The sequence below is a fragment of the Typopeltis vanoorti genome, chromosome 2 (assembly GCF_054136105.1).
Source record: "Typopeltis vanoorti isolate ZY-2024b chromosome 2, IOZ_Tvanoo_1.0, whole genome shotgun sequence".
NCBI classification, from domain to species: Eukaryota; Metazoa; Arthropoda; class Arachnida; order Uropygi; family Thelyphonidae; genus Typopeltis; species Typopeltis vanoorti.
Window position 1 is genome coordinate 122,805,780 of NC_143550.1, and position 24,470 is coordinate 122,830,249.

At 33.9% G+C, this 24,470-nt stretch overlaps 1 protein-coding gene across 1 annotated transcript in view; it reads left to right on the forward strand.

Moving 5' to 3' along the window:
* The window catches only part of sog (chordin short gastrulation), a 157,463-nt gene that overhangs the window by 32,814 nt on the left and 100,179 nt on the right, over window positions 1–24,470 (forward strand). The window lies entirely within an intron of this gene.

Consider the following 24,470-nt stretch of genomic DNA (forward strand, 5'->3'; position numbering starts at 1 on the left):
TCACTGCTACTAATATTCGAATAAAACGGAGTGTTATTCATTAATTGTTAACGAATCAGAGAGCTGTGAAAAACAGAAATTACCTTAAGCTTTTTTTTTATTGGTTGAGGGTGATGAGGCCATTTAATATCTTGACACCGAAACGTATTAAATACGTAATTTCCCATTGGTGTTTTAACTTTGTTGTGAGGAAGGCTCGGATATTATGATACACACTAGAAATCACTATCGGAAATAATAATTGCGGCGTTTTCGTGAGCAACATCGAATGATTCAAGGCAGTAGGCTACTTGAGAAAATAATCTGAATGTGTTTGTTGTTAATAACGGGAACCAACGTATTTCACATTTTAAATTATTAAAATAGGTTTGCAATGGAGGTATAGTAGTAATATTTCGTAAAATTTTGATTTTTTTCCCAAAAAAACCGAAGTTCATTTTAATGAAATAATTGTAGCACGTACTAACACTGCCAAATTTTATTAATGTACTTTTAGACTTCCCATTTTATGCCTCCCATTTCTGCCAGATCTACAGAAACTCGAGCAACAGCTACTTAACATCTCTTTACGTTGGAACTGAATACTTTCCAGATCTGCTACTCCCAAGTCATGTTTCATTCCATTCACCTCAGTTCTGGGAAACAGTCTCCCCCATGAAGTATTTTCAAAGAACTACAACCTCTGTTTAAGAAGAATATCTTAAACAGAGGTTGTAGTTCAAGAAGAATATCAAAGATTACTCTGCTCCTGGCTCACACAAAGCATTTATTTGCTATAAGCCCTGATAACTTTTGTGTGTGGGAGCGATATATATATAAAAAAATAGCATGAACGAAGCGCAGAAATTCTGGTGTGTGATGAAAATATAGGCTCTTATTTTATGAGAAAAACAAGATTTAATGTAAAACTTCCCAATCAACAATTCAAAAAATTGACCAGATAATTTAATTGCAGGCTTTGATCATTTCCACGAAGTTGCTTTACTTGGGTAAACATTTCATAAACATTTTAAATCGAATGTGGTTTCCAAAGCTGAGTCAACAAAAGTACAAAACTCACAACGTAATTTGTTATGTATATATGTTAATTGTAAAAATTATATATGAAAAATTCTGATGCTTTAAAGCATCAGGATTTTTCATATATAATTTTTAAGAAGCGTTGCTGTTTGGAAATCTTAGTCTATCAGTCCAATAAAGTACTGAACAGGAAGAATCTCGCTAAAATTTCAATGAAGAGTTTCCTGTACCGTTTAAGTTGTAGACAATGAGAGAGCGCTATAACAAGAAATCCGAAGGTTCGTTGCTGTATCGTGAATTCGAATGCCTTAGCCTTAGATTTAATGCTAAATTCAATAATCGAATGAAACAAGTGAGGAAAATGATTGCCGTCAATGATAAAATTGCATGCATTTCGTGATATCATTCATGTACACTAACACTCTCCATTATCACAATAGTAGTTGTACTGTGAATATAATTTTGTTTTGCCTAATTCTGTTCAAATGGCCTGAGTGGAACCAAAATCTAAATTACTTCAAATAATAAATAACAAGCAGAGATAATAAATTTCATTAAACTTCATTCAACCAGAGAGTGAGTATTACTGCCATTTCGAGTATTTCAATGACAGTACTCTATACAGAGTACGTCAAACGTTAGCCCGATTAGGGCCAGCCTGGTTGGACGAGTAGTTAGCTAGCCGCTCTCCAGTCTATAGGCTGCGGGTTCGAATCCCGCCGTGGGCATGGATGTTTGTGATTATACTACTAACTCTGTGTGGAAAGGACATCTGCGACCCTATCACTTCTTCTAGCAGAAGGATTCACTCCCAAAACCCTGTAAGGTACGTGAGTGATTGATTGCTTCCAGTGACGTCAAATGTGAATAAATAATAATTTGTAACTAAACCGTTTGGGGGGGGAGGTGTTCTCGGGGTATTTCTAGTGCCAGATTTTGAGTAATCTGGCACTAGAAATACCCCGAGTGAAACTAAAGTGTAACAGAGATTCTAAACAACCTAGCTTCATTAAATTCCGTGGAATGATTCAATCCAGTCACTTCAGCTAGAACGAATGCATTTGCTAAATGTTGGCAATAAAAATGATCTGATTGAAAACAAAACCGAACGACCAGGACCAATTTTAGTGCGCATTCTAAATATCATATTATTGAATTCCATCCGGCCCAGAGAGTTAATATCATACTCTTTTGTACATTCGAATAAAATATCTATCATGTTCGCGCATTCTAAACTTGACGAGAAGCGAAAACGATAGGTGGCTTGAATATATACTGTAAGTGATCCGAACATCGCTAGGACGTATCAGTCTGGATGCTCTTTTATTGTTTTTATTCTCTTCGTTTAATTTTAAGTCACACATTACGTCATCGCGTGCTTGTGTAAACAGTCCAAGGAACATTCTGTTATGTCTATGAGAGTGGCACAGAGAAAAAAAGAAAAGGCAAAACATTACAGTAGTTCTAAGGCTTGTATTATGCATGGTATTAGTAAAAATTCTTACGCTAGCACCCTCCAACAGACATAAAATGCGTATATATGAACTATTCGAATGCAAATCATATTCAAGAAGTTTCGAGTTACATCCGTATGTAATTCATAGTGACAAAATCTGGTAAATCATAAGGGCTTCCGATGTAATGCTCCCATGTCTAAGCAACCGATCAAATGATAGGCAGGTATAACTAGTCTTAGTAGTAGCAGCAGATGATTAAAAAAAAAAGGGGTATGAAAAGCCAGGAAATATATTATCGTACATTTATACGCTACACCAGCTTAATTTCATCTTCGTAGAGGTCGTTTGAAAAACAGTATAACAGAAATGGCGGATCATCTCGATTCCGACTCGGCGACGCCTCTTTAGTTGTATAGGTCATCAAGGACATGATGAACGAGTCCTCAGATAAGGTTTTACTTTTCTTTACATCCCTAAGAGAAGCAAGGGACGAGAGTACCAAATCTGATACCATCATAGCTAATTACGTTCCTGCAGTCAATCATTGCAATGGGTAAATTCATAACACAATCTGACACACTACTTACTCCAGGCAGGAAGAGCCAATCGTTAGGGAAAGAGAAAAAAATATATGTTCGCTGGGAAACATAAAGTACACTCCGGAAACGTGATCAAATCAGGGTATTAGTGAAAATGCGCAGTGCGAGCCACTTTCATCAATCCATCCTTGAATGAGATTTCAATGCGCTTTGGCTCTCACCCACAAGTAGTACACTTAGGACAATGACGTAACTGTCTAATTTCCTATGCTTTCACGAACGAAATCATATAAATTATTGACGCCCTTGCGTTCTTAAATGTGGGGTGTTCCATGTAGCAATTCACTAACTACAATAATGAAACAATCATTTATTAACATTGAAAACCCTTCTCGATATATTTAATGATGCAAATTAGATAAAGTTTATACGAAGTGAAATGATTCTGTCCCATAGTATTATACAACGAATCTGTAGATGGTTCGATTAGAATTAGGACGAAACGACTAAGGCAGTAAAGACAGTATATGATGCCTGTTAGATGAGTGTGTTCACTGATTTAACTGACTGGTTTATACATTTTGCGAACTGGAAAACTGCTGAACACCGTCGTATGTGGCCTGCAAACTTACGTTCGCTAAAAAAAAAAGTCCTTATAAAGGAGTTTGTAAGTTTCTAACATTGGAGTCTTCTAACATGGTTCAGGTATTCTAGGAAATAAAAAAAAGTGTTGTGGGACATTTAATTTATCATGAGAGACTTTGTGAAGTTTAGGAAATATTAACATATACTGTACTGTCATCTTTTTTACTAGTGCATCAGAGACGACGAAATAAGAGACCTACGGTCTTAGTATTATTTTTATTTGATTTTTATGGCCCAAAGATATCAAAGGTCATCTGCGGCAGGACACAGGTCACAGCAGTGTATATGATAATTGGTTAGTAGAACAATCACAAACATCCATGTCCTTGGCGGGATTCGAACCCGCAGCCGCTTGACTGGAGAGCTTATGTTTACCCCTTCAAAGGGCTATGCGTTGAAATTTAGCACGCAACTGGAGTTTTCATTTGGGTTGAAATTAACGTTAAGGCAACTAATGGGAGTATATTATTGTTTGTATTCGCTAACCAGTTGTTTTACCGGGGGGGGGGGGGAAGCGCGTAAAGATAAAAAAAATAAAATAAAATAAAATTCTGCCATCTCCTCAGAAGGATAACGTTTTTTTTTAAAGACTTGGAAAAAAAAGTTTCTCGTGTCCTTGCTAGAATTCAAAACCATATCTTAATTTTTTTTTCACGATGAATAGGGTTACAAACTGGTTTAAAACTGTTAAAACTGCCAATGTATGAAAACCATTATATTTTTTTACCTTTGCGAATGGTGTAAGAATCAAGACGAAGCGAAGGTTGTTTATACTATACTTAAGTTTTAAGGGTTTTTTTTAGTATTTATTTATTTATTTATAGATTTCTTTGAGTTTTATATGACAATTTCTGATAGACTTGAATATATGAGGACCGTATTTAAAGCATATAGTCCAACCATATTTCTCGATGATTTCACTTTTCCTCAAAATGCAATTTGATTTAAATATAGACTGGATTGATTCGATTTTATTGTGACTGAGCTATTGCATTTAAGGTTATTTCATTCTTATCTTTTCAATTTTATGATTAATATAAAGTAATACTATAATATAATGCATTCAATGGAACTCAATTCTACGGCTGTAATTTAATAAGCGCAAAGCAACAGAGAACAAGCGATTTGATATCAACAGTGTATACGTGATCGAGAGGATTCGGTATGAATGAATGCATTTCAGCTGAATAACGTTCATTGGTTGTCAGATAGTAGGATGCTTAAAGGTCACATTGAAATGAAGAATGCACATTTACCTACGTGTTGAATTACTCACACGCACCAGTATTATGTCAGAGTAGATAACCGTGGCTCTCGTTAAATGCGACCTCTGAATATCGAAACATCCATTCATTTCCTATTATATAGAATGTTTAAATGTGAAGCTAGAAGTCTCAGGTGAAGCACGAAGCAGTAATAAAAGTCTTCTTTATTTTTCTTACTTATGGAGTTAATGATCATCGTAGCCGAATAAAATAAGGAAATAGGTAACCGTCACTAGAACTCCAAGTAATAAAGCAGCCGCTAGTAAGGAAATGAGAGTCGGTTATTTCAATTGTTTATAAGTACAAAAGTCGTATTCTGGAATTAAATGATGCTTTCAGAGAGCGAAAGAGAGAGAGAGAGAGAGAGAGAGAGAGAGAGAGAGACTATTAGTAATACTAAGAAATATATACAAATATATATATATATATATATATATATACATGAGGTCTGTTGGTTTAATTAGTTAGGGATTGAGTTTTAATACCAATTTAGACGATACGAAAAGCATAACTTTAAAATTCACTGACTGAAAATTATTTTTTTTTTTTAAATATTTCTGGGAAAAACATATCAACGGTTTATTTATTCATTTCATTTCCAGAGAAAAACGTGGAATATGGTTTCCATTTAACGCATATAAAGAACAATATGTTAAACTGCTTACGCTAAAATAAAAAAGTAGTGTTTGTCATAGTATCAGGATATTGAGTGCTTACAACGACTATCAGTAGTAGGTGCGTAGCTTCCTCGAGGAAGAATTTAAAAAAAAAAAAAAAAGAAAGAAAGAAACTGAAGCTGTTCTTCTTGGAAATCGCCTATAATTATTAAAAAAAAAAAAAAAAAAAAGATTCCACAATCAGTACCAGACCGAATACAATGAATCTGAAAATATTGTAAAGTTCGTATAACAAGAGATACGACGGTAGAGAAAATATCACAAAGAATAAGAATTAAACTGTAAACGCTAAAAGATCGAGATGTAAGGAAATGATCGGTGAGCATCTTAACAAGAAAATAAACTGCAATTAATTACACATTAAAGGCGCATTTGGTAGTTGCATTCGAAATTCGTAAAATTTGATGGCTGGACAAAACGGCATTCTTGTGTATGGTCACTTGTTAAGTCACACTTAACAAGTGACAAGCAATCACAACAATTAGTTACAGCTACTGTACATTTAATTTCGATGCCACTAAGTTTTGCCATTAAAATGGTCTCTATGGATCGGCAACTTTTAATAGCGATAATAAATACCAAATTTCATTAAATTCCATGAAGCCAATGAGGAATCATTTCAAACTGCTTTGATAATAACTTCAGAATTATAAACAAACGTTTAAATGATATATACAAAAAATTATATAAATATATAATTATACGAGGACGGTCTGAAAAGTTCTCGGCGTCGACTATAGATGTCAACACTATCGGCACGATTTCTTTTCCAAGTTGATACATCTGTCATAAGCATCCATGTGAAATTGCAAGTCATTCTATCAAGTAGTTTGTTTTATATAGCTGTCAGAAGCAAACGTTTGTCTATATCCCTTGAAATGGATAAAATCGGGTATCGTGCGGTTATAAAATTACCTGTAAAAGAAGGTTTAACGCCAAAAGAAATTCATTCGAAGTTCATAAAAGTTTATGGGGATTCTTCTCCTTCGTTTTCGACAATTAAGAATTGGGCTGCCGAGTTTAAACGCGGCCGTACCAGCCTTGAAGATGATCCACGTGAAGGACGTCCAAAAAGTGTAACAACACCAGAAATCATTCAAGCGCACGATATGGTATGGGATGACAGGCGAGTCAAAGTGCGTGAAATTGCTGAGACTATAGGCATTTCAAAAGAAGTGTAGGATATATTTTGCATGAAGAATTGCATATGAAAAAGCTTTGCGCGAGATGGGTGCCGCGCTAGCTCACAGCAGAATAAAAAAGGCACTCGCATGAAAATCTTTGAACAGTGCTTGGAGCATTTTAACAAGAATAAAACTGATTTTGCGCATCGATTTATTACTATGGATTCACCATTACACACCAGAATCCAAACAGCAGTCAAAACAATGGACAGAAGCCGACTATTCATTGCCAAAGAAGACAAAGTCAGTTCCATCAGTAGGAAAGGTCATGGCATCGGTGTTTTGGGATGCTGCATTTTGTTTATTAATTATCTTGAAAAGGGTAAAACAATAACCGGGGAATATTATCCCGATCTTTTAACCAGACCAGACGAAACAATTCATGAGAAAAGACCCGGTTTACAGAAGGAAAAAATCATCTTTCATCAGGATAATGCCCCTGCCCACAAAGGCAATGGGAAAATTAAGGGATCTGCATTATGAATTGTTGGAACATCCACCCTGTTCCCCAGATTTGGCTCCCTCTGACTTCTGTCTCTTCACAAAACTAAAACTCTTCCTCGCTGGTCAGCGTTTTTCTTCGAATCAAGAGTGGTATTTTGCAGATCTTTCCGAGAACCACTACAGGGATAAGATAATGGCGCTAGAATAAATGTATTAGTCTTAATGGGAGATTATGTTGAAAAATAAAAATAATTTTGAAATTATAAATTCGTTTTTTCATTGTTAGGCCGAGAACTTTTCAGATCATCATCGTATATATAATATATAATTATATTATAATAATTATATATATATATATATATATATATCCATGTTCGATAACTTTCCACAACACGGTAGCCCAAGCATACTCGATCGCTTCGTTTCACAGATACTTGCTTCTCAATTAATTGGACTGAGAGTAGATGACTGAGAAGGAGCGAGTGAAATATAAGTTCGTCATCGTATTTTTGAAACCAATTCTGAATGAACGTAGCTTAGCAGGCATCGACGTCGGCATCAATGTCCTATATTTGGAATGATCTGCTTTCGATTCCAGTCTAAGCCACGAAGAACATTTATAAGGGCTTTTCAAATGAAGGTAGATCGGCCAGAACACTCGCAATTTACAGATATAATATAATACCCTCATAGTCTCAGATGCTTCGGCCATAATGCCAAAAAAGCAACTTTGTGATGTAGACATCATCCTGTTGAAACAATCCATAAGAGATGAATGGACTGTGAACAGCTGATTGCAACAATATTTAAATAGGCCGTGATATTCGGACATCACTCCAACACTATCAAGTAATGAAGGTGTGCTTAGAAAACATTGTCCATACCATCACATTACCACTCGCCTACAGTGTTGCAATCTTGTACGACGGGTCCATTGATCATGCTGTTGTCATCATATCCTAGTCCTGCAGACGACATGAAAAAAAAAAAAAACTGGAAAGCGATTCTTGGACAAGGTGAGCTTTTTTTTTCTCCACTTCTCGAGCATTCGCGGCCTGTGTTCCTGTGCATAGTGCATCTTTAGTTTGTTTATAGCTGACAGGAATTGTCATTTACTGATGTCTCCAATCCATGACAAGGTGCAATACATTTTGTCTTTCGATATGCTCCTATGTTTCCTTGCAAACAGCTGTTGTATTCTATGTATTCTATTGTACTGTCATTTGCCTGACTGGCTCATCTATAGACTGCACGATTCTTGTAACCTCCTATCGCAAGCATGAGCATGCCGTTTCTTTCCGGCTACAAGAATGTTTAGATGACGGAACGTTTTCTGGTTGCTGGACTATTCTTGTAATCTCACAATTAATTTGCGATTGCTTAGCAAAGCAACAGTTTATGTGGTACTTCCAGTGAGGCCGACTACCATATGGCAAGCAAAAGTAACTTAGGTGATTCTGTGCAACAACGGGACCAATAATTCCAGTTAAATATTAAGTATTTTGTCCTCACTATTTCTTTCATGGTTTCAGTTTAAATTAATCCCTTATCAAAAATTAAACAGACAATCATATGAAGTGACTATTCCGAAGAGCTGAATATTCTCTAACAAGACAAAGGCTTCATTCAAAGAACCTCAAATTGCCCAGACTGACTTAATCATGGGAATTAATTTTTACATCGATATCGACAACGATGATGCCAGGAGCATCTTAAAATATCATTCGTGCACCAAGAATTAGTTAAAGGAAATTTTGGCATTCAAAAACATACTGAAATAATTTTTAAATAATCGTAAAAATGTGACATTATTTGAAAATATGACTCCTGAAATATTACGAAATAAATTGTTTTACTATAATATTTATTTATATACATTATGAATTTATGCATTTAATAAATATGAAACTGCATGAGTTTCAAATTTTAATTTGAATCGATCCGTGTGTGTGTATATATATATATATATATATATATATATATATATATATATATATATATATATATATATATATATATATATATTAAAGATACCAAGCAATTTTATAAGCTAGGTTTTAATCCTTTTTCCCAAATAGGCAAACTTGGTAAAAAGGATTAAAACCTAGCTTATAAAATTATTTGGTATCTTGAATATACTATATACCCAGGGTAAAAAACATTCTACACACACACACACACATATGTATATATATATATATATATATATATATATATTGACTTTTGACTTTTATTAATAGTAGAGCAAACTTCTTTAGGACAAGGTTTCTAAGAAAATGTTTGCTCTACTAACGCACTGCATTAATTCCGGCTATTTCCGCTATTGAAGAAAAATTATATAAACAAACAAGCGGGTTAGTCATGGGCAGCCCTCTATCCCCAGTCTTAGCTAACATCTTTTTACAAAATTTTGAAGAGAGAGCTATTTCTATCGCTATATTAAAACCTAAACTGTAGTTACGTTACATAGATGACGTCTTCCTTATCTGAGAACATGGTTTAGAGGAACTACAAAACTTCCTAAATCATTTAAATAATCAACATCAGAACATTAAATTCACATCAGAACTAGACAGCAACGGCATTCTCCCCTTCTTGGATCTAAAGATTAGATCACCTGACTGTCTTAAATTTTCAATTTTTCGAAAAACCACCCACACTGATAGATATTTGCATGCCTCTTCTCATCACTTCCCCTCCTCAAAAACTTGGCATCGTCTCCACCCTTGCCAATCGTGCAAGATGTCTTACTTCCAGTTCGACCTTCAAACAGAACTTAAATTCCTGAAAAACACCTTCTTAAATAATGGATATTCATCTCGTAACATCATTAAACGTTTGAGACCCCATCAACAACCTCAACAAGAAGATGAATCCAACTTTGTCACTCACATCAAGTTACTATTTATTAGCTCTCTTACCCCAAAACTATCTAGGATTATGAAGAAATTCAACATTAAGACCGACTAGACAACTCTGCCAAAACTTCGTTCATTTCTGAGTCGACCAAAACCAAAACACAACGAACTGCATTTTCCTAGTGTTTATAAAGTTACGTGCGACTGTGGCCGACCTTATTTTGGCAAGACAGATAAATCTATATCACTACGTCTTTAGGAACATAGATGTGAGTAGTATACTGGTCACTTTAAACCAGATCCAGATCAAGATCAAGATAAGGAATCGTTACGTGATTGGTTGTTGATTTCATGACGTCATTGTGAGCGAGACGTCATGCGATTGGAATGTTAGGAATTTCCCTGTGGGCATATGTGTCAGTGATGTGAGTTCTTGTGTTTTGGTTCACGTATGGAATTATGGGTGATGGTAGACATAAGGATTCGTGTTTTGATTGGTGGGACACTTTGAACCAGATCAAGATCAAGATAAGATAAGGATCATGACGTGAATGTTTGTTGTTATCAGATGAAGATAGGTGACGTCATTTGTTATTTGCAAATAAGTGACGTTATTGTTTTGAATGGAAAGGAAGCTTTAATAGTGGTTAAGGAATCGTGTCGTGATTGGTGAGACACTTTTGACCAGATCAAGATAAGATAAGGAATCGTGACGTGAATCTTTATTGTTATCAGATGAAGATAAATGACGTCATTTGTTATTTATAAATAAGTGACGTTGTTTTGAGTGAAAAAGGAAGATATCTTAGTGTATAAGGAATCGTGTCGTGATTGGTGGGACACTTTTAACCAGATCAAGATCAAGGTAACATAAGGAATCGTGACGTGGATGTTTGTTATTATAGAGTTTTGAATGTTTGGAATTTCGCTGGGGCCCTCGTCTGTCAGCGACATCACGTGGTTTGTTTGGTTCGTTTAATGCATTGTGGGTGACATTTAGAGATAAGAATCATGACGTTATGTGTTTGGAATTTCTGGGGAACATATGTCTCTCTGTGATATTACATGGTGTTTTCGTTTGGCTATGGAATTGTAGGCAATGTTTTTGAGATAAGATATCTTGGAATTTTCCCAGGGTGACACACATCTGTCATTGTCATCCGAGCTTTTCGGAATAATTTAATTATATACTGGTGTCCCTTAAACACACACTTATGTTTCCCATAGCTCATCAGTATTTTCTTCTATATTCATATTCTAATTCAAGATCATGTTTTATTCATAATTCATCAGAATATTTTGATTTGTCTAAATTAAGATCTTAAAGTTCAATAAATAAATAAACAAATCTTGTGTGAATTCACAGTGATTTCAAAAGTGATCTTACATAAACATACATAACAATAAACGACACTGTATGTTCTTTTAAGTTTACACGGCTACAGTATTTCGAGCTTTTCTGAATAATTTAAGTATATGCTGGTGTCTCTGGCATTCTAAAATAAATAAATTAAAATAAATGGACAGTTAAATGGATTACAAAACCTTTTGTATGTAATTCTAGAAATTCTAATGATAATTTAAAATTACTTACAGTTTTCCAGAATAGCTCTTCTAAATACGAATATTCCAAAGAAAAAAATTATTCCAAAATAGTTGAATTTTATATCCACAACACAACATAAACACAAAATCCACAAAAAACGAAATTTCTGTAAATACTGTAAACTGAAATAGTTAAGTAATTCTTCCTTTAGATTTCAGCCAATAGGATCATGCTATTTTAACATCATGAGAAATATTCCCCCCAGTGAGCGGTTACTACAAATTGTGGTTTTCTTCAAAGGGGTCTTTCATGAAGATGACATGAGTCATATCCGTAAATTGCGGTATTGTTCAAAGTTATCATTTTCCAAAGTTTGGATGTTTCTCAAATACTTACATATGACTAAGTGATTAGCATTCACATGATTGTGATGACACCTATCCTAAAAGTATTCATTCTTTGTTCCCATGGGAAATTGTTGCTGTAGTAAATTAATGATTACATTTATTTTTTTTAAAACCCATATTGACTATTAATTTTACCTATGATTCCTTGTGCTCTTAACCTATTTATGTAACTGAATTTATTTATTTTATTTATTTTTTTCTTTAGCATTAGTAATTTTAAGTAATGGATATGTGACAAACAATGTATTCGACTCGCCGTAGTGTTTTCTTTTAGAAATTTCTTTTGCCAGCACAACAAATAAATAGTTATTTCTTATTATTTCAAATGAATATTAGCTCTGTAATATATATTTTGTTCATTTCTATGTTACCTTTTATTTGACCCGAATATTATTAACAAATTGTCTTTACTGAATCTAACATACAGAAATTAAATAAAGTGAAAAAGACAGGTATCTACATACAGGGAGTTCGGGATAAATTTGACAGTTTCGTAAGGAAAAAGAAAATCTTCTTTGTATCTATTAAATTTAATGAATTGACAAAAAAACATTACAGGCAGAGTTAATTACAATACTATCAACAAGATTTACTCAAAATAACCACCATTAGCATCGATCACAGCTTCAATTCTGCTTCGGAACCTCGAACAAGCTGATGCTACAGTCTCCCTGAGAAGGGCCGCAAAAACTGTTTTAATTTTATCCATTAACTGGGCTTTTGTATTACTGGAAGTGCGATTGGTGTCTTTTTCAACTGCGCCCCATACAAAATAATCCATGGGGTTAAGGTCTGGGGAGTTTGGAGGCCAAACATTTGGACTGGTGAAGTCGTAGAAATTTTCAGACAACCATTTTTGACTTTTCCCAGAGGTGTGGCAAGGGGCCGAATCCTGCTGCCATACATACGGCCTACCATTGGCTACCCTTGTTATCCAGGGCTTGACTACAGTTAGCAACTCCACGAACAAAGCCCGAATTCCAATGCCAGGGTTCTTCAACACCTGTTCCTGCAGATTTGCGAGGAATTCTGCTGTACGAATGCAATCAGATCGTCTGCTAGGGATCTTTCTTCTTGCTACATCCTCGTAGTCACCATTGCAAGTCTCTAGTTCATGCCTGATTGTTTTTACTGTATTCAGGGAGCATTGGGCAGCAGTCGTAATATCCTTATTTTGATGGCGGGCACGAATCATCATGATACAAGTTATTCTCTTCCATGATTCAGGTGGGTTCCAGCTATCCATCCTTTCTGACATCTTGTATATGAATGAAGAAGGGTCCAAACTTTTAAATGAAGAGAAGTGTGTGTTAATACATGTAACTTACGGAAAAATATAATTAATTATATATATGTCAAATTTATCCCGAACACCCTGTATATAATAAATAAAATGTCACTTTTCAGGTGAAATATTCTCCACTAAAATTCTGCCTATTAATTTAATACCCATTTCCTTTTGCTTCCAAGAGTTGACACAGTTTCATTGAGTGGATTTAAAAAAAAATAATAATAAAGTCTCTGGTTATTTTGTGGCAAGAAATTTTACAAGAAGAAAAAAAATAAAAATAAATGTTATGGTCTTACTTAAATTGTATAACACATCAACGACATCCAATTTGTTCATTTAAATCACACATTTTACTTGAATGAAATATTATTTACAAATTGTATTTACTGAATCTAACATACAGATATAAATAAAGTGAAAAATACATCTTTTTCTCCCCCCTTAATCTTCTTATTGTTAAATTTGCACCTGTTCAAAGCTTCTTCCCATGCTTGTGGAATTGCCATCATGTGGTTTTTGAAAATGTGACTCTCATCTGAAAGTTAATTTTCATCTGGTGATCATTGGGAATTTATTGCTGTAGTAAAATTAAGGGTTGCATATTTATTTTTTTGAAAACAATACATATACTTCTGAGAACTATTAAAAGCACAGAATCTTTTGTTATGTTTCCAAAAGCATTTCAATGTACACGTTATATTTTCACGTTTTGGGCATCCAATTTCATTTAAATCAAGAATAGGCCTCCCTATTAACCTCGTTAATGTTTTTGATTTTTCTCTTCCTTTGGCGAGTAATATTTGATATTTGCATGTTGATTCTATCATCCAATTTCTTAGTTTGTCTGGAGATAGTGAACCAATTTCCCACTTCAGCTGACGGTTATATTTTATTAACCTAGAATTCTGTTTTTTAACTCTTTCAGGTAATTCTTTCCAACTACAAGGTGATTTTCTCAATGCATATCTTAAAATAATTCAATCAGAAATATAAATTTGTTTGGGAAATAAATTTGAACACTTATTCAAAAGAAATTGGCAATCAATTATCCCAATGATAACTGAAAACTCGTATTTTTCACCCACTGTCAGTTTTTCATAATCGTTTACCTATATTCTACTTCTTCTTAGATTACTTCATATTGCACTAATAAAGTTATTTATTATTATTATCATTATTATTATTTCACTGATTATTAGCTCTGATCATATATTTTTTGTTAACTCTGTTACAAAATTCTAAACCATTAGAACTTTTCCCAAATAAACTTTCAAAGAATTTTGTGGCTAACCATTATTTTTACATTACCAAACACAAAACACCAAACACAAAACACAAATCACAAAACAGCAGCTGCAGTGGATGGACGATTACCTTAAGTCCAAAGTCACTTCACTCTATGGTATTTTCTTATAGTACTGTTTACACTTACCATGCCCTACCCCCACTGTTCCTTCAAAAATGAGCCTTTTGTGCAGATGACTCAACGACATGTTTTCAAATGCTGCTGAATATACTGTTGGTGTGTTTTTATCTTACTATGAGTGGGGAAAGGTAAAATTTATATATGTGTTATCTGGAAAGTACAAACGTTTTTTCCATACCAAACTTTAAGAGTTAAAGTCACATTTTGGGTTAATTATTTGCTATCTCTCTGTAAAACAACCAAATTCTAACAGGTCGGATTTTCGATTATGTGAAAGAATTGTTTTCAGATAAATCAAACAATGTCAATAGGTAGCATTAGACAATTTCTAAAATAATCAATACATGGATATCAGTTTTCAACACTTTTTTCCTGTGCCTGGGATTAATATCACAATTGTGATTTTTTTAAATAATTAAACAGAATTGCATTAAAATATAAAGTTGTGGATTTAAATATCAAGTTCTAATCAGAATAATTGAGTAAAAAATTCATTGTGGAAAAACACAACAACAAAAGCACACATCTTTGTTCATTTAAGTTTACAAATGCATATTTTATTTTGCTGAAATACTATTTACAAGTATATTCACTGAGAAAAATTCGAAACATGTAATTATCTAAAAATATTTCACAATATTTAGTTTAGACTCTTAACATTTTCCAAAGAGTTCAATGAATAAAATTTTTGTTACTCACTGTTTCTTGGTTACATTACATCAAAATAGCTGGTCACGCAAAAGAGTTTTTAAATCAGATACCATGGTAACCACACTTCCATACATTTGATATCGTGTCAGTCTGGAAATGACACCATGCCTCCCTAAGCGTTCTGTGTATTCTTTTGTCAGCAAATATACACAAACAGTTTTTGTAAAATGTTCGTAAATGTCCCATCTTTATCGAATTGGATAAAATCTTGAGTCTAATTTTACCATTGATGAATTTAAATCATTATAAAAAAATAAAAATAAAAAAACGTTTTTTTATTTTTTCCTCCCAAGTTATCAGTATCAGTTGGAAGTGACATCACTAGAAGATATCTGCAAATGATGAGCTCAGTCATCTCCAATAGCCTGAGCAGACAACTTCTGGAGGAGAGGGAGAGAATAGGGGGTTATGGGGTTAGGGGTAGGGTGGGGGAGCATTGCAGGAAAGACCTCTGTCACCCTCTTGACTACCCTTTCACGTCCACCACCTAATGCTATTTTCTTCCTTCAAAGTTATCAGTATCAGTTGGAGGTGACATTACTAAAAGATATCCGCAAAAGATGAGCTTACACATCTCCACTAGCCTGAACAGACATCTTCTGGAGGAGAGTGGTGAGAATAGGGGTGATGGGGTTGGGGGTGGGGTGGGGGAGCATTGCAGAGAAGACCTCTATCACCCTCTTGACGACCTTTTCACTTCTACCACCTAATGCTATTTTTTCCCCATCCCAATAATTTCGGACATATGAGTGAGAGAAATAGTCGCATTGTCTAACATCAAAAATACTTTTTGAGGATAAAATATTTAACATAATAAGGACAAATAATACAGAATACCGTTCGAGCCATAGAGATAAGATTTGCCCTATGATGTCTCAAAATAAGATAATCTCACATCAACATCCAACAGCATGTAGAAACATGTCTGTGAATCATCTGCATGAAAGTTTCATTTTGGAAGGAATGGTCAGGGTTAAGGGTCAGGTAAACAGTACTATAAGGAAAAACAAACAAGTCAAGTGTCTTTGCAGTTCATTCATTCTACGAATTCTACGACAATTCGTTCATCCTGTGCAGCTATCGTATTGTGTTGTGGTGATTGGTATTCAGGAAAGTAAAGTAAAATAATGGAAGAACCACAAAAGTCATTGAAATTTTTCTTTCTTCAGGAAAAAAAAATTTCAATGTATGACATTGATAATCATTTACTATATTTGGAAACTGAGTTACCATCTGTTCGTATCATGGGTAAAATTATCGCTAATCATTTAAATTCATCAATGGTTAAATTAGACTTTCAAGATTTTATCCAATTCGATAAAGATTCTTTATTTTGGGACATTTACGAATATTTTACAAAAACTGTTTGTGTATATTTGCTGACAAAAGAATACACAGAATGTTTAGCGAGGCATGGTGTCATTTCCAGACTGACACAATATCAAACGTATGGAAGTGTGGTTACCATGGTATCTGATTTAAAAATTCTTTTGCGTGACCAGCTATTTTGATGTAATGTAACCAAGAAACAGTGAGTAACAAAAATTTTATTCATTGAACTCTTTGGAAAATGTTAAGAGTCTAAACTAAATATTGTGAAATATTTTTAGGTGATTACATGTTTCGAATTTTTCTCAGTGAATATACTTGTAAATAATATTTCAGCAAAATAAAATATGCATTTGTAAACTTAAATGAACAAAGATGTGTGCATTTGTTATTATGTTTTTCCACAGTGAATTTTTTACTCACTTATTCTGATTAGAACTTGATATTTAAATCCACAACTTTATACCTTAATGCAATTCTATTTAATTATTTTTAAAAAAATCACAACTGTGAAATTAATCCCAGGCACAGGAAAAAAGTGTTGAAAACTGATATCCGTGTATTGATTATTTTAGAAATTGTCTAATGCTACCTATTGACATTGTTTGAGTTATCTGAAAACCATTCGTTCACATAATCGAAAATCCGAACTGTTAGAATTTGGTTATTTTACAGAGAGATAGCAAATAATTAACCCAAAACATGACTTTAACTCTTAAAGTTTGGTATTGAAAAAGTGTTTGTACTTTCCAGATAACATATACAAATTTTACCTTTCCCCACTCAAAGTAACAAACCAACAGTATATACAGCAGCATGTGAAAACATGTTGTTGAGTCATCTGTGCAAAAGGCTCATTTTTGAAGGAACAGTGGGGGTAGGGCATGGTAAGTGTAAACAGTACTATAAGAAAATACCATAGAGTGAAGTGACTTTGGATTTAAGGTAATCGTTCATCCACTGCAGCTGCTGTTTTGTGTTGTGGTGTTTTGTGTTTGGTAATGTAAAAATAATGGGTGAGCCACAAATTCTTTGAAAGTTTCTTTCTGAAAAGTTCTAATTGTTTAGAATTTTGTAACAGAAATTTAACATAAAATATACAATCAGAGCTAATAATCAGTGAAATAATAATAATAATAATAATAATAATAATAATAATAATAATAATAATAATAATAATAATAAATAACTATTTATTTGTGGTGCCATATGAAGTAATCTAAGAAGAAGAAGAATGTAGGAAAACGATCATGAAAAATTGACAGTGGGTGAAAAATACCAATTTCAATTATCATTGGGATAATTGATTGCGAATTTATTTTGAATAAAGAGTTCTTATTTATTTACTAAAGAAACTATTTCTGATGGAATTATTGTAAGATATGCATTGAGAAAATCACGTTGTAGTTGGAAAGAATTACCTGAAAGAGTTAAAAAACAATTCTTGGTTAATAAAATATAACCATCAGCTGAAGTGGGAAATTGGTTCACTATCTGTGGTCAAACTAAGAAATTGGATGATAGAATCGACATGCAAATATCAAATATTACTCGCCAAAGGAAGAGAAAAATCAAAAACATTAACGAGGTTAATAGGGAGGCCTATTCTTGATTTAAATGAAATTGGATGCCCAAAACATGAAAACATAACGTTTACTTTTAAATGCTTTTGGAAACATAACTAAAGATTCTGTGCTTTTTAGAATTCTCAGAAGTATATGCATTGGTTTCAAAACAATAAATATGCAACCCTTAATTTTACTACAGTAATAAATACCCAATGATCACCAGATGAAAACTAACTTTCAGATGAGAGTCACATTGTCAAAAACCACATGATGGCAATTCCACAAGCATGGGAAGAAGCTTTGAACAACAGGTGCAAATTTAACAATAAGAAGATTAAGGGGGAGAAAAAGATGTATTTTTCACTTTATTTATTTCTGTATGTTAGATTCAGTAAATACAATTTGTAAATAATATTTGATTCAACTAAAATGTGTAATTTAAATGAACAAATTGGGTGTCGTTGATGTGTTATACAATTTAAGTAAGACCATAACATTTATTTTTATTTTTTGTCTCCTTGTAAAATTTCATGCCACAAAATAACCAGAGACTTTTTTATTATTTTTTTTTAAATCCACTCAATGAAACTCTGTCAACTCTTGGAAGTAAAAGGAAATGGGTATTAAATTAATAGGCAGAATTTTGGTGGAGAATATTTCACCTGAAAAGTGACATTTTATTTATTATATATGTATATACCTCTTTTTCACTTTATTTAATTTCTGTATGTTAGATTCAGTAAAGACAATTTGTTAATAATATTAGGGATCAAATAAAAGGTAACATAGAAATGAACAAAATATATATTACAGAGCTAATATTCATTTGAAATAATAAGAAATAACTATTTATTTGTTGTGCTGGCAAAAGAAATTTCTAAAAGAAAACACTACGGCGAGTTGAATACATTGTTTGTCACATATCCATTACTTAAAATTACTAATGCTAAAGAAAAAAATAAATAAAATAAATAAATTTCAGTTACATAAATAGGTTAAGAGCACAAGGAATCATAGTTAAAATTAATAGTCAATATGGGTTTTAAAAAAAATAAATGTAATCATTAATTTACTACAGCAACAATTTCCCATGGGAACAAAGAATGAATACTTTTAGGATAGGTGTCATCACAATCATGTGAATGCTAATCACTTAGTCATGTGTAAGTATTTGAGAAACATCCAAACTTTGGAAAATGATAACTTTGAACAATACCGCAATTTACGGATATGACTCGTGTCATCTTTATGAAAGACCTCTTTGAAGAAAACCACAATTGGTAGTAACCGCTCACTGGGGGAATATTTCTCATGACGATAACATAGCATGATCCTATTGGCTGAAATCTAAAGGAAGAAGTACTCAACTATTTCCGTTTACAGTATTTACAGAAATTTCATTTTTTGTGGATTTTGTGTTTATGTTGTGGTGTGGATATAAAATTCAACTATTTTGGAATATTTTTTGGAATATTCGTATTTAGAAGAGCTATTCTGGAAAACTGTAAGTAATTTTAAATTATCATTAGAATTTCTAGAATTACATAGAAAAGGTTTTGTAATCCATTTAACTGTCCATTTATTTTAATTTATTTATTTTAAAATGCCGGAGACACTAGCATATACTTAAATTATTCAGTAAAGCTCAAAATAATGTTGCCGTGTAAACTCAAAGAACAAACAGTGTCGTTTATGTGTTATGTATGTTTAAGTAAGATCACTTTTGAAATCACTGTGAATTCACACAAATTTGTTAATTTATTTATTGAACTTTAAGATCTTAATTTAGACAAATCAAAATATTCTGATGAATTATGAATAAAACATGATCTTGAATTAGAATATGAATATAAAGAAAATACTGATGAGAATGGGAAACATAAGTGTGTGTTTAAGGGACACCAGTATATAATTAAATTATTCCGAAAAGCTCGAAACAGTGCCGCTATCACTACCTTCTCTAAGAATTTCCACCCTTTAACAGAAAGAAATACCCCAAAATGTATTGGAAAATTGGTACAGCCATCTATAGACAACCAAGCACTAAACATAGCGACAATGACAGATGTGTGTCACCCTGGGAAAATTCCAAGATATCTTATCTCAAAAACATTGCCCACAATTCCATAGCCAAACCAAAACACCATGTGATATCACAGAGAGACATATGTTCCCCAGAAATTCCAAACACATAACGTCACGATTCGTATCTCTAAATATCACCCACAATGCAATTAAGCGAACCAAAAACACCATGTGATGTCGCTGACAGACGAGGGCCCCAGCGAAATTCCAATCATTCCAAACTCTATAACAACGCACACATCCACGTAATGATTTCTTATCTTATCTTGATCTTGATCTGGTTAAAAGTGTCCCACCAATCATTACACGATTTCTTATACACTAATATATCTCCGTTTTCCATTCGAAACAACCACATCACTTATTTACAAATAACAAATGACACCACTTATCTTCATCTGATAACAACAAACATTCACGTCACGATTCCTTATCTTATCTTGATCTTGATCTGGTCAGAAGTGTCCCACTAATCACGACATGATTTCTTATCCACTAATATATCTTCTTTTCCATTCAAAACAATAACGGCACTTATTTACAACTAACAAATGACGTCACTTATCTTCATCTAATAACAACAAACATTCACGATCCTTATCTTTTCTTGATCTTGATCTGGTTCAAAGTGTCCCACCAATCACAACTCGAATCCTTATCTCTGCCATTACCCATAATTCCATACGCGAACCAAAACACAAGAACTCACGTCACTGACTCATATGCCCACAGGGAAATCCCTAACATTCCAATCGCACGACGTCACGTCCACAAAAACGTCATCAAATCAACAACCAATCACGTCACGATTCCTTATCTTATCTTGATCTTGATCTGGTTTTAAGTGACTGGTATACTACTGGCGTGACATTTCCTACAGTAGAAAACGAGCGAGTGCCCTTTCCAGTCATGTTCTTTTCTCCGCCAACTCTAACCTAGAAGAACGTCAACACCAAGTTGATTGGGACCACACGGCCAATTTATATATATGCAATGATGAATTTGAAAGACGAATTGTGGAATTCAAAGAAATAGTTCTGAACCCTTCACACATGAACAACAATCTGAGCTACAGTTTGCCTGATTCCCATAGCTCAGTAATCCAGTACTGGTGCTCTAAAATTAGCTGTCACTCACATTCAACTCATGCTAACAATAGCACGCGGTCACCAATTCAAATATGACTGTTACTATTCTTCTTCTTTTTATTAAACTGGAAAGTCCATGTTTTTTACCTTGTTAGTTTTATATGTTTTGTGTTATTTCTTACTCACCTGAAGAAGTCGGGACACCGATGAAACTAGTCGTGTTTCATTAAAGTTTTTTGTGTTATAATTTCTCGGGTTCTAGTCAGTTAAATATTAATGATATAAATAAATAAATATATATATATATGTGTGTGTGTGTGTGTGTATGTATGATGTTAAATGATATAAAATTAGGCAGGGTAGTAGACTGTCCAGGTGTCCCCTCAAGACTCTTCCGAATATTCTTAAAAGACAGAGGAGCGGGAAGTTAGGAATTCAAATTCCGATAAATGAAAATATATTGCATTTGGAAATAAAGTACGATTAGATTGATGTAAATTGAATAGACAGGATCTGAAGGGGGTTATATAAGGATTTGGGTATTATTGGTTAATCTCAACTCCCATAGCTAGGATGCATTCGAACGTGCAAATATCGCATCAGGGTAGATCTTAAGCAGTTGGTGACATTCCACTTCTTTGTCTCGGGCCTAAAGCGTTTTCAAGCTCAACCATTAACAGCCCCCCCCACACACACACACACTAAACATCTGTTCTGCAACTTTTATATATTCTCTTAATCAAACTGAAGATCAATCTCTTCTGCTTCACACAATGCAATCACTCTTTTACAGTTATCATTTTCTACATCCTCATCAAAAGGTCGAACTGTTATATCCCTAATCCTTCGACAAGTTCTGTATTTAGGTCCCCGTGGTTTTTTCTACATGTCTCAATCAATTCATTTAGCTGCTCAAAATACTCATCTTTCATTTGTGCATCCATTGTGTTGGAGCATGCGTTCGTTTCTATAATGACCATTTCCACTCCATAAACATTGAGCACTACTTTTAATACCGCTGACTTCCTCTCAGCTTTTGATAAATATTTTTCATTTCTTCTTCTTTTTATAAGGAAATCCCAGCTCGAACTCTGCACTTCTTATCCACGCCTCTCCAAACATGTAAGTATTGACTCTTGATCTCTCAACCAGTACATCTTTTTAGTTCTTGTCAAGATTACAAGATCTAAATTTTATTATTAACTTCTTTCAACACTTCCTCAACAATTTCCACTTTCAGCAATTTCCCAGTTAAACTCTGTATGCTCCATGCTCCAAAATTCAAAGTTTATGTTCGTAGCCAATTTCGTTGCCCAAATTTCTGTTCGGTCGCATTCTTCTTCTGGGAATACGTAGTAATAATATTTTTCCAAGAGCGGTAGCAACCCTTTGCTCAACATCCAACCTGGAAGACAACCTGGAGGAACAGAGTTTTATTCTTGGAACGCTCCTTATCCTAGCCTGTGCTTCAGATAGCAACATGCTGCACAGCGGGTTTAACATCGGGGACCTCTACCTCTAGGAGGACTGTCTTCACCTTGACTATTAGTTCCTTCTACCCACAGACAGAGCTTAAGATAAGTAAAAGAAACTCCCCTTCTGAACTGCTCTATCGGAATAAAAAGTTGATCAAAAGAGTCCGGACAGGAAAGGGTCTGTCACAAGTAAGTGGGAGGAAATAACAAACCCAGCTATGGCACACTAGGAACGCACTTCTTCCTTTACTATCAAGATAAAATAATCCTAGAGCCCTATTGGTCCACGGACATTAATCTATATATTCAGACGACCACACCGTATCTGATGGACGCCCCAATACCCCCCCCCCTGGGAGGGAGACGAGCTATCTAGGGTTCAGGGTTCTTCAAGAGACGCCTATTTAATTAAAACTTTAAAATATATATTTTAATATATGACACAAAAGTGAAAAAATAAAATAAGAAAGAAACCTATTATCTGTTGGAGAACGATTAGTTCATATAATTAAGAATAACGTTTCAGTCATATTGAGGCTAAAGAGGATTGCTGCAGTACTGGGTTGTTAATTATTGGCTAATATTATTGTTGCTAATTAATGTTATGGTTATTGTATTTTAAATATCAATTATATGATCAGTTCATTAGTTATTAACTAGCAAGATACGTTATAGGCATTATTATTAACTTATTATCGATACATTTTGAAAGACAGTCATAATATGAGTATTTCGTATGGCGATTGAAATAAATTGTTATGATGAATTTGATAGTATGTAATTAGCACCGTTGATCATATTAGTGTTGTTTTCGTCGTATTATGTACACAAAACAGAAAAAATACTAATAATAGAAGAATGAGAGGAATGTAAAGGAAACATTATGGACGAGAGGAAGAGCAAGAACATCATATTCATAGTTGAGAATTTAGGATACTGATTGCGTATTTTGATTGTTCCCCAGTATATCGCGTAAGTGTTAGTAATTGGGACTGGTTTTTCTCTCTTGGTACCTCCAGTACTTCTCTCAAAAATATGAATATAATCTAGGACACATTTTAAAGTAAATGAAAGCTAATGCCGTTTCCACCCATCATGAACTTGGGTCTCTTGGTGGAAGGTTGAAATAATAATATCCTATTTGCGAACAAATTTTAAACAAAGCACAATAATACACATAGTCAGTTCTACTTTTCCATTGCGATTCTCATTAATAAATCCTAATTCTATTCCTATTTGAAAAGCCTTTCGAAATGTATGTGCATGATTCATTAAATCTCCTTTCGCCACCTCCCACTGAACGACCTTGTCCTTCAAACTGTTTCGATCGTTCCACGCAGACCATGAAGTTATGATGCAGTGAGTATCGTAGCGATCATCGCCCATGACAAATTATGAAACACGTGTTTCCACACACACACACACACACACACACACACACACACACACACACAC